The sequence below is a fragment of the Glycine max genome, chromosome 5 (assembly GCF_000004515.6).
Source record: "Glycine max cultivar Williams 82 chromosome 5, Glycine_max_v4.0, whole genome shotgun sequence".
In the NCBI taxonomy this organism is placed as follows: domain Eukaryota; kingdom Viridiplantae; phylum Streptophyta; class Magnoliopsida; order Fabales; family Fabaceae; genus Glycine; species Glycine max.
Genome location: NC_038241.2, coordinates 25,669,771 through 25,681,134, shown reverse-complemented (window position 1 = coordinate 25,681,134; position 11,364 = coordinate 25,669,771). Strand labels below are relative to the sequence as shown.

At 32.6% G+C, this 11,364-nt stretch overlaps 1 pseudogene; it reads right to left on the bottom strand.

Moving 5' to 3' along the window:
• Positions 1-9,079: 9,079 nt before the first annotated feature.
• Positions 9,080-11,156, bottom strand: LOC102669250 (uncharacterized; annotated as a pseudogene).
• Positions 11,157-11,364: the final 208 nt, after the last annotated feature.

The following is an 11,364-nucleotide window of genomic DNA, read 5'->3' as shown; positions in this document are numbered from 1 at the left end:
TCAAGGCGGGTATATTTCATAACTTGCTTCAATTAGTTCAATCATTAATCTCTAGCGGCCACACAACCATAATGACACATCATTGTCCTTTTGGTTTTACATGAATCAAGGATCGTCCTATATCATATGAGCAATTAATTATGTCTATTGTTAGCGTCACACTATATATTAGTCCACGTGCTTAACATAAAATCTCATGTATGTATATAACTGTATACAGTATATAAGAGCCCCACTTGTTTGGTTTTGGTTACTTACTACTTCGTTCCCTTTCCCACCACTTGGTTTCGAAATTTTTTCTTTTGGGGATGATCAAGCTTGTTAAAGTAAACAAAGCCATGCAATCCATTGCCTTGCTTATACATAAAAAGTTCATTGGCTTCAGTGTGAGTAAACAACTTTTACCATGAAAGCTAAACTAATAACCAACAAAAAGTCGCCAATAAGGTTTATGAATATAATTAAGCAGCTACTCTGTTATCTCTGCCGGTGCCATAAAATCGAGGGCTAGCAGTGTTAGTACAGAAAGAGAATTTTTTCCTGTATAAATAGTGTTAATGACCAAGAGTTGTCGTTATGTTATGAATCAAAGCTATATAACTACTGTACAACCAGACTCGTGAGACTAAGTATACATACGCACACACATATATTTAATTAACAGGTCATGATTATTTATGCAAGAAAAGTATCATGAAAATCAATTAGCTAGGTAGTTGAATGTATAAGAGAAAGTGCCTAATTGCTTCAAATTTACCTTTTTTCGAGGTAATGATGAGGACAAGACAAAGAATAAGGGTAAAAAATCTTTAGAAGGACTTGAAGGACTTATGACAAGGGCTAAAACAAAGAAGGTCAATGAAGCTGAAACAACTGTTAACCATGTTATTAAGCAAAAATTAATCAATGCCCCCATACTTGCTTTGTCAAATTTTTCAAAATCTTTTGAAATTGAATGTGATGCTTCAAATGTTGGGATTTGGGTTGTATTGTTACAAGAAGATCATCCAATTGCTTATTTTAGTGAAAAATTAAGTGGTCTTACCCTTAACTATTCTACTTATGATAAGGAGTTATATGCCTTAGTGAGAGCGTTGAAAACATGACAACACTATCTTTATCCCAAGGAGTTTGTGACCATGAGTCCCTAAAATACTTAAAGGGACAAGGTAAGCTAAACAAAAGGCATACCAAATGGGTGAAATTTCTTGAGCAATTTCCTTATGTTATTAAACATAAAAAGGGAAAAAGAAATATTGTTGCGGATGCCTTGTCAAGGAGGCACTTTTTGCTTTCTATGCTTGAAACAAAAATGATTGGATTTGATTGCTTGAAAGAAATGTATGAAGGAGATGACACTGATCGAGGCCGTACCCGAATCAAATAAACATGAAAATGCAGTAACTAGGAAGTGATCCTAGGTCGTTTCCCAACGAGCAGTGACAAACCAAATGTTCATAATATACTTGCAGTAACAGTAACGATTGGGGGGGGTTTGTTTGTTTTGTGATTAAAGAGCAGAACAAGTAAACTGGAATACGAAACTACTAATATTAAAAACGGGTTGTTTCCTCTGATTCAGAAGCCATTCTCTTATCCTGGGTTATGGAGAATTCGTCCCTAACAGTCAACCACTTAATCCAACCCTATTTTAATTTACTAAGCGAAAATCAACTTAGGGTTTTCAATACGTGATTAGGCACCACATACACCAGTTAGCCCTTCGTCCATTAAGCATGAACGCAAGTTAGGATTAGAGGCAATTAATCGAACACAAAGGGTGCACTGATTAATATTCACGAATTTGGGATACTGGTGAAGGGAGAACTGCCAGGAAACCACATTACAAGCGAAACCTCAAAGAGAGTTGGGCTTCGTCCTCAAAAGGAAACAACACCAGAAAATCTAGCCTTCCATGGATTCAAACAGAAAACGCAATTGAAACATGAAGCAGAAACGTAAATGAACAGAAACGTAAACGAACAGAAATGTAAAATGGAACAGAAACGTAAATGAGAGTAGAAGAAGAAGCAAGAACGAAATTGTAATTAGAAGCAGAAAACGTAAAATTGCATTACGAACTCAGAAGCATCAAAGCAGAAAAACAAAAACCCTAAAACAAAAGCTCTGAATAATGAATAGCATAACAGAATGCCTTGCACGAATCCCAAGGCTACTATTTAAAAAGAGTCACTCAAAGTCACTGGGCCCTATTACAATACTCTGGCCCAAAACGAAATAAACACTGAACAACATAAAATAAAATTGCGAAATTTCCTAATTAACTAAGGTAAGCGCTGCTTAATTTGCCCTCTTAAAGTCCATAACCAAAATCCAGATTAAGCCCAATGTTTCATTAATTCCTGAAATTAGATTAAAAACATCAAATTAGCTAAATGAGCCCAAATAATAAAACTGCCTGATTAATTGACAATTAAGACCAATCAGTAATTAAAATGGTGCAAAAAGGGTTTAGAAAATAGAAGAAAATGATGGCACATCAGACACCTTTGGTGAAATCTTCAAAAGTTGTGAAAAGTTTTCTAAAGATGATTTTTATAGATATGAGGGCTACCTTTTCAAAGAAAATAAATTATGTATGCCCAAGTGTTCTACTAGAAACTTGCTTGTGTGTGAAGCCCATGAAGGTGGGTTGATGGGGCATTTTGGAGTCCAAAAGACCTTGAAAGAGCATTTTTATTGGTCTAACATGAAGAAAGATGTGCAAAAATTTTGTGAGCGTTGTATTGTTTGTAAAAAGGCCAAGTCAAAGGTAATGCCTCATGGTTTGTATACTCTTTTACCAATTCCAGATTCTCCATGGATTGATTTATCAATGGATTTTGTTTTAGGGCTGCCTAGAACAAGTAATGGTAAGGATTCCATATTTATTGTTGTTGATAGGTTTTCTAAAATGTCTCATTTTATTCCTTGTAAGAAATTTGATGATGCTAATCATGTGGCGGATTTGTTCTTCAAAGAAGTGGTGAAACTCCATGGATTACCAAGAAGCATTGTTAGTGATAGGGACTCCAAGTTCCTAAGCCATTTATGAAGGACCTTATGGGGGAAGTTGGGTACTAAGCTACTATTTTCTACTACCTGTCACCCTCAAACGGATGGACAAATGGAGGTCGTGAATAGGACTTTGGGTACCTTGCTCAGGACCATTTTGAAAAAGAATCTTAAAAATTGGAAAGTTTGCTTACCTCAAATTGAATTTGCTTATAATAGGGTTGTGCATAGCACCACTAGTTGTTCTCCTTTTGAGGTTGTTTATGGTTTCAATCCAATAACTCCTCTTGATTTGTTGCCAATGCCTAATATTTCAGTTTTTAAGCATAAGGAAGGACAAACCAAAGTGGACTATGTGAAAAAGCTCCATGAAAGAGTCAAGGCCCAAATTGAAAAGAGGAATGAGAGCTATGCTAAACAAGCAAACAAGGGGCGCAAAAAGGTTGTTTTCCAACCCAGAGATTGGGTTTGGATTCACATGAGAAAGGAGAGGTTTCTAGAGCAAAGGAAATCCAAACTTCAACCAAGAGGGGATGGTCCATTTCAAGTACTTGAAAGGATAAATGATAATGCGTACAAGATTGAATTGCCCGGTGAGTATAATGTGAGTACTACATTTAATTTGTCTGACTTAACTCTTTTTGATGTAGATGGAGAAGCTGATTTAAGGACAAATCCTTTTGAAGAGGGAGAGAGTGATGAGGACAAGGTAAGGAACAAGGGCAAGGAACCTTTAGAAGGACTTGGAGGACCTATGGCAAGGGCTAGAACAAAGAAGGCCAAGAAAGCTCTTTAACAAGTGTTAACCATGATATTTGAATTTAGGCCCACGTTACAAGTGGAGAAGCTTCGGATTGTCAATTGCACCATGTTCCAAGAAGAGTAGAGGGTTCCCACTTTTGTTGAGTGGTTTTATTAGCATTTTGTTAGTTGAAATAAAGGCCTAAACTTGTGTTAAAGTGGCTGTCATTTCTCTTTGGATTTGAACCACCTTTGGGCTTGTTTTAATTTAAAGAAATCAAGGTTTAATAAGGTGAAAACTCTAGGATTGTGGCTACCTCTTGGCTGACCAAGGAGTTGCACAATTTTCCATATGTTTTTGTGTCTTAATTCTAGTTTTAATTAGGTATAATGACACCATCAATTGTTGTTATTAATTCTATTTTTAATTAGGTTTAATGACACCATCAATTGTTGTTATTGGTGATCATTTCATCTTCTCATTTGTGTAACCAACTTGATGTCATTCCTATTTATAGGCTACACATTTTCTAATAAAAAAAATAGACCTTGAATTGAGTTTTAATCACCTTCTAAAGTGTGAGAGTGAATCTCCTTAGTTACTTGAGTGATTAAAGAAATTGGTTTATTAAGGAACACCACCTTGTGTGTGTGACACCAATTCTGGAGGAGTGATTCTTCCAACCAGCTTCTTCATTCTCCTTATCCATTCTATTTTCTAAATTTCATACAAGTAAAAAAAAAATAGAAAGAAAAACTTTTGAAGATCCATCCTCAACTCTTGTGCAAATGGGTTTACATCAGGTAAAAATTGCCATTTTATTGAGAAACAGAAATGCCATCAATGACAATTACATCAGAATGTAAAAGAGAATAGACTTGATTATTGATAGCATCCTCCAATCAGTACCTATCATGCAACTCAAATGCTAAGTTTGCAAGCTTATCAACCACAAGATTACCACTTCTTTTGGCTATCGGTTAATTTTTTAATTTTTGATTAACTTTTTAGTTAATTTTATCAAACATAACTTAAGTCTTTCACAAATAAATATTTTTATATCCTTGATTTAAGGAAACAATATTATTTTATAACTTCTTAGAGAATTAAAATACAATTATGTATTTTAAAACTCTCAAACATAACCAATTAAATATATATTTTCAAATAATATGACTTTTAATATTTTTATTTCATATTATAAAGAAATGACAAATTAGAGAAAAAGGGAGAATGAAAGATAATTGGAATATGGATTTTTTAACATAATAAGAATAAATGAAGAGTTATAATAAAATAACGACAATAAAAGAATATATATATATATAAAATTTGAAAATGCATTGGAATGACTGTTGTCACACTTACAGCGACCACACAAACATATATAATTAACATGAGAACCATATAATTAAGATACATTTATTAAATGAATTGATTTTGGTTTACTCTAACAAAACCTTTTTTCTACGTGTTGATTTGAAAAAATATCTACAAACCACGCATATTTTCATTCTAACCCGTGAAAAAATATCTAAAAACATGAGAGCAATTGGTTGTTACAGATCAGACTTACAGTTGTATAACAAATCTAACACTGCATATTTTCTTTTTATTTATTATAATAATTATATAATTTTTACAAAGGAATAAAACTAACATACTCATTTTTGTGTGGCCAATGCTTTTCTAGTGTTTAAGATTTTCTCTTAATTTTGATACCTTTCTGCTCCAAAAATACATTTAATAAACAAGGACAGAGGCACATTTTTTTTTTGGTAACGATCCTTATTTGTATAATCATCCAGTGATTCTTTTTAACTAATTGATAGTGTTGCACGATAAAGGGTCTGAATTGCCAGCAAAGAAAGAGATGAAACTTGCATTTCTTTGCCTAGAGAAGAGATCTGCATGAATTTTTTTTTACACCTTTCCTTTCTTCTTTCTTAAATGTGAGGCTCCTATATTTCTTCTGCCACCTGCTTTCTATTCTTTTCCTTCTGCACTAGGCTCAAGCTGCGAGGTACAGAGAGAGAAAGCACTACTAATAAGCAGTGTAATCTAGAAAAGCCAAACTTTGAAATAAAGATGAGAATATAGTTCCCTCTAGTGTGCTTTTCACTGTGAACAGTAGTGTGGTAAGTTTCGTATTTATTTTATTTTTTTCAACTTGGTTAAAAAAACTGTGTCACTTTAATAAATCAATGTTAAAAGGCATGGCCCAATTTGCTAAAAACAAGCACTGAGAAACAATCATACAGTTTGTGTCTGCATTAACGAAGTCAACTAATCTTTATTTAAGAGAGATCATCAATTGTTGTGCCATGCATTAATTTAGTGTTAATCCACCTCGCTAAGATCTAATAGCTTGTACTTGTATTCCATTTATAGCCTTCAGACATTGACCTCAATGCTAATTTCTTCCACAGCAATTTGCATATAAAATTGACCTAGTGAAGCTGTTGTCATGTGCTCCCTTTCTCTTCCCCTTGATTATGCATGGAACTTTTTTTGGACCATAACCCGTGACTCATTCTAAAGAACAAGAAGGCAAAAAGAAAAGGTTAATTTGAGATTATGGACCATTTATATTTCCCTGCAAAGAGAAAAAAGGTTAATAGGGTCATGGCCAATTAATTTTCAGCAAATGGCAAGTTGAACAGTAAAAATAATGAATGTGACTATGGGAAAATTGCCCTTTCCAACACAATCCTTTAAGTCGGGTTTGGCACGAAACTAGTCTGAACAATTTGAGAATTCATGTCGATGGAAGTTGAGAACTCAGTTAAAATTAAGAACAGAGTGAATCATTGATTGAATATATAGATCAATCACTACACACATAGAGAACTATATGAAGTTACCACCAAAGCTGTGAATCAAGATACGCGCGAGATTGTTTTATCTTAATTAAAGGTTTCGAGTTTAAATTTTGTAATTATTTGAAGACAAAACTTTATCATTCATATATGATGATTCTATTCGACTGAAGGATTACCTCCGACGACACCTATGATCTAGAAAAAAAAAAAGTTATATAAAGGTTCAATAAACTAACTATTTCTCCATCATGCTCCCGAGGAAGTGAAAGATCAGAGAGTTGAGCCAATAAAATAACTGGCCGTTCACTAAAATAATGCGACTTGTATGTGTTGTGGTTAACATTTACAAATTTAATTTTGAATAACTTATATTTTACAAAATATGAAAATTATGATTGAAATAATATAATGTGATTTATGTCTTTAAAAATGTCATCTTGAAAATAAATTTATAATAAATTTTTTTTGAAGTTTTCAACTAATGTAGAACTTTTTCTTCTTTCAGTCTCATATATATACTTTTAAAAGCAACTTATTTATAAGGAGATCTAATAAAATACACAAAGCACGAGTACAATAAACATGAATATGGGTGGGATATGTAAACTTTACAGGAATGATACTATTGCTTGGGTGTTTTAACTCTATTCTTCCTTTTGGCCAACCCCTGATCTGGAGCCTCAGATGTTCAAAAGTACATGAATCTGCAATGTTATGTTTACTGTCTTTTCAGTGTCCTGTTTTTTTTCACCAACGTGATTTACGTTTTGAGTTATACTATTATTTATACAACAAAAAATTAATATAATTTCTATAATATTAACTTTTTTCTTTATCTCATCATTAATAATTTTTTTAACTCTTCACTTCATTAGAAAAAAAAGATATGACTAATCTAGAATTCAACCAAAAGATAATTAAAATTTGATAAAAAATTATTTTCACCAAGGATCAAATTCAGATATTACTCGAATGATTCAATTTTAACTTGAGTACATTAACCACTTGTGATCAATGACTTGATTTTCATTGGTTATCTTTATATTTGTCCATCTCATCTTTTTTGTATTTTTGTATTATTTTTTTACATTAAAATTATATAAATACAATTTCTCTTCTATTTTCCTAATTTTGATTACTTCAACTACCCACATGCAAATTTTTTCCCTCACTACTAAAAAAGTACTTTTCTACAACGGTTATTTTGGACATTCTACGTCAGTTATTAACCGTCGTCGCAAGAGATATCGTAGAATGTATGCATCTATGACGACGGTTCTCAAAAATCCGTATTAGAAAAGTTATAATTCTAAGATAATTTTAAAGAAAATAATCGTCTTAGAATATCTACAATTTAATATGATTTTCAAATAACTGTCTTAAAATATGTTTATTTTTTAAAAAAAATTAAAAAATTAAGGATTCTAAGACGATTTTTTTTAAAATAAGACAATTTTTCAAAGAACCGTATTAGAATATCTTCTTTTTTTTAAAAAAAAAATATTTTACTTTTTTATTGCCATAATAGTCAATGATTATTTTTTTTTACTAATCAAGGCTTTATTTATAGTCAATGATTATTTTATTTTTTATTGACATAATAATAAAGTAATAAAATAGGAAATTTTATTGGCATAATAATTAAGTAATAAAATATGGAATTTTATTGCCATAATAAAGCAGGTAAGTTATATAATTGCCTTTGAGAACGTTGCAAAACTTTTACCCTTGCTTTTAATCTCAAATATTCCTCTGATAGTTTTATCAATAGTGGCATATTTGTATAAGAAAATTATTTCTTGTAATTAATAATTGATATAAGAGAAGACTTAATTACCTGAGTGTCATTAATTGGACGAGTGGTCTCCATTGCAGTGTAACTATACTTCTAGTTCTTCTATACAAAATTTATCACTTACCAAAAAAATTTCCAAACTAGGTGTGAAACAATTATGTAAATAAAATGATGCAAGAGAAATATATATTTCTTGCAAGTTAATGTCACATTAATATTCATATTTAAATGAACAAGGTAGGTCATAGTGCATACCTTCCAAAGTATAGGTGCTCTTCTAATAACAAGGAACTAGCAGAAGCCACAAGCACAAGGCAAAAGGGGTAGAAAATAGATGCAAACAATGGACCTTTCGCCATGAAGTGGCAATGTTAACTAATCCAGTGGCTACAATTCCTTGCTACAAAATTTTAGTCTCATGAGAAATCATCCATTAATTATTGGTGTAACATTAGTTCACCATCCAACACTAATTATGAAATTAATTAACATACCGTATAACGTGTTGTTAGAAGAGCACATGTAAAAACTGTTAAGCCAAACATTTACATTGCCATACACAATCAAGCTTACAACTTCACATTGCACATGATAAAAGAATCTTGCGCCCAAAACTAAAATTATCTTTAGTAATTAAGTATGAAAGTATGAAACACTTATAAACACCCAAGTCTAGTTGTACTTCCAACACTTTCAAATTGGATACTAATAATAACTATGAAGTCCTTGACCAGTGCTAAGTACACCAGGTTGGTGGCCACCTGCCTGTCTCCATTCCCTGTTGTGAGTATCCAGCAAAGCATTTATTACTAACATAATAACAGTGCACACATGGAAAGTCATGACAAACTCATTTTGAAACAAGCAAAAGCACAACTCTAGTTAAAGAGATTACATGGTCCTCAATCTAGAAAGTGATGGCAAAACAAATCCAACACAAGCATGAAACAAGCAAAATAGTATCACCGAAACCCTAATTTCCTGCACATGAGAGTAGACTCTAGACTTCCAGCTCAAAAATCTGACCAAAAATATATTTGATACTTTCTAGATATATAAATAATTGCACCTGATAGTCATAAGCCACAATACACAGGAGAAGAGCCAGTATAATGTATGCAATAACTAGGCAGTCCTCAGTTCTAAGCGATGATGGTCCACTAGTGAGACACGAAAATGCAGTGCTTCCTAGCATTCTTGAGCCTAGAAAGCACGAATATATCAATCCCAGATGCACTTCTCGATCATCGGCCTAAAACCACAAACATTAGGAATGTATATATAAGCATTCTAAGACTTAGACTAGTAATATAAATGCTTCAATAACTTAAAAGTAAAAATCCTTTTTTCATAATGCCATGTACACAACTCCATTAGGATGCTGCAAGCACTGTGCATTGACACTTCAATAGATAAGCAAAACAATATTTTTATAATTAAAAATACACAAATAATTGTACATTTATCTATGTATTATATATTTTTTACAAAATGTAATGACTCAACATAGAAATATAATTTTTCTTGTCTATGAGCAAAATAATACCTTCTTGATAAGATCATAGATATTTGGAGATTGTTGATTGAGTAAATTGTCTCTGCCATAAGAATAGGGTCATAACCATCACCATGATCATTTTTTGCATCTGTACTGACATGAGGGAGCAATTTATCAATTCCACACTAGTCAACAACAAAAAAGTGAACTTCTGCCTTGCCACAAATTATTGATAAGAAACGGTCTCAGATGTGCTATGCAAGGTACAAGCATCTACTTCATGCAATGTGTATCTTTCTACGTGAAAAATTATGATCAGGACTCCACTCTAACAACTATATCAACAATTGCATACATTTGGTTGTGCAAGTTCTGAATGCAATTTTATCTCTGGTATAAAAAGAACATAAATTGTATATAAAATACATTAATGCATACTAGCTACTGTGCTTCCAATTCCATGTATGGATTTAGAATTTCCACTCAAACCCAATTAATAATAAGTTGTACTAAACAACCATAATTCTTGTTCCCCCGAAAACTAAACAACCTGACAACCAATCATTTATCACAGAGAAAAAGAAGCTCACCTCTAATACTCACTTCCCACTAAATGAGATAAGCTTATTTTTGATATCTGAATGAAGGGATTTAATTAGATCAAGTGAACCTTCCCACAACTTAAGTCCTCCTATAGACCAAAGGGAACCAAAGTTGCAACTGATTTAGTCATCAACAAGATGGGAATGAATGAATAAATAGAAAATGTCATCACCTTCATATTTCCCGAGAACTAAATCGGAGTTGGACAAACCAAAAACTTGTTAGGTATTCACCCGCCCCTGAGAATTGTTCATAAAATAATATAAACATTCAAATATTGAAAGAATTCCAAGACAAAGAAAGGAACATTACCTTTAACAAAGTAACTCCATCCAAATTTACAGAGTCCACGTTGTGTTTGATGGATGAAGGAACCTAAGTATGTAGGAATATTAAAAATGACATAGTTTGAAAGAATCATGATTCATGAAGGGAGAAGCAATAATACCTCAGAAGCAAGGACTTCAATGTAGGGAAAAGGAGGTATATGAGGAACTTGTTGTGCAACATCATCAAAGATTCTGAAGGTGGAAGCGGAGGAAGAGAATAACTAAAATATTTCCAAACTCATTTTCTGACCATTGCCCTGCCAAAAAGTTAAAACAATTGAATTTAGCTGATCAAAGTCAAAGTGAAGAAGAAAGAGTTATTCATAGAGACCTCAAAGTTCGCCGCCGCCATTTTTTCACACACTTCTTCCTTCTCCTGTTATTCATAGAGAATGTGCTCTCTGTATTTTAAAACCAAGAATAAACACCTTGCATTTTCTATGCCCTCTGCTTATAAAACAATCGTCAACTTGCTTCAAAATTTCAATCAACTTACTCCTTGAACTCAAAATCCTGAAGAAAAACGAAACAATAGATAAGCCAACCAATCACTGCAAAAG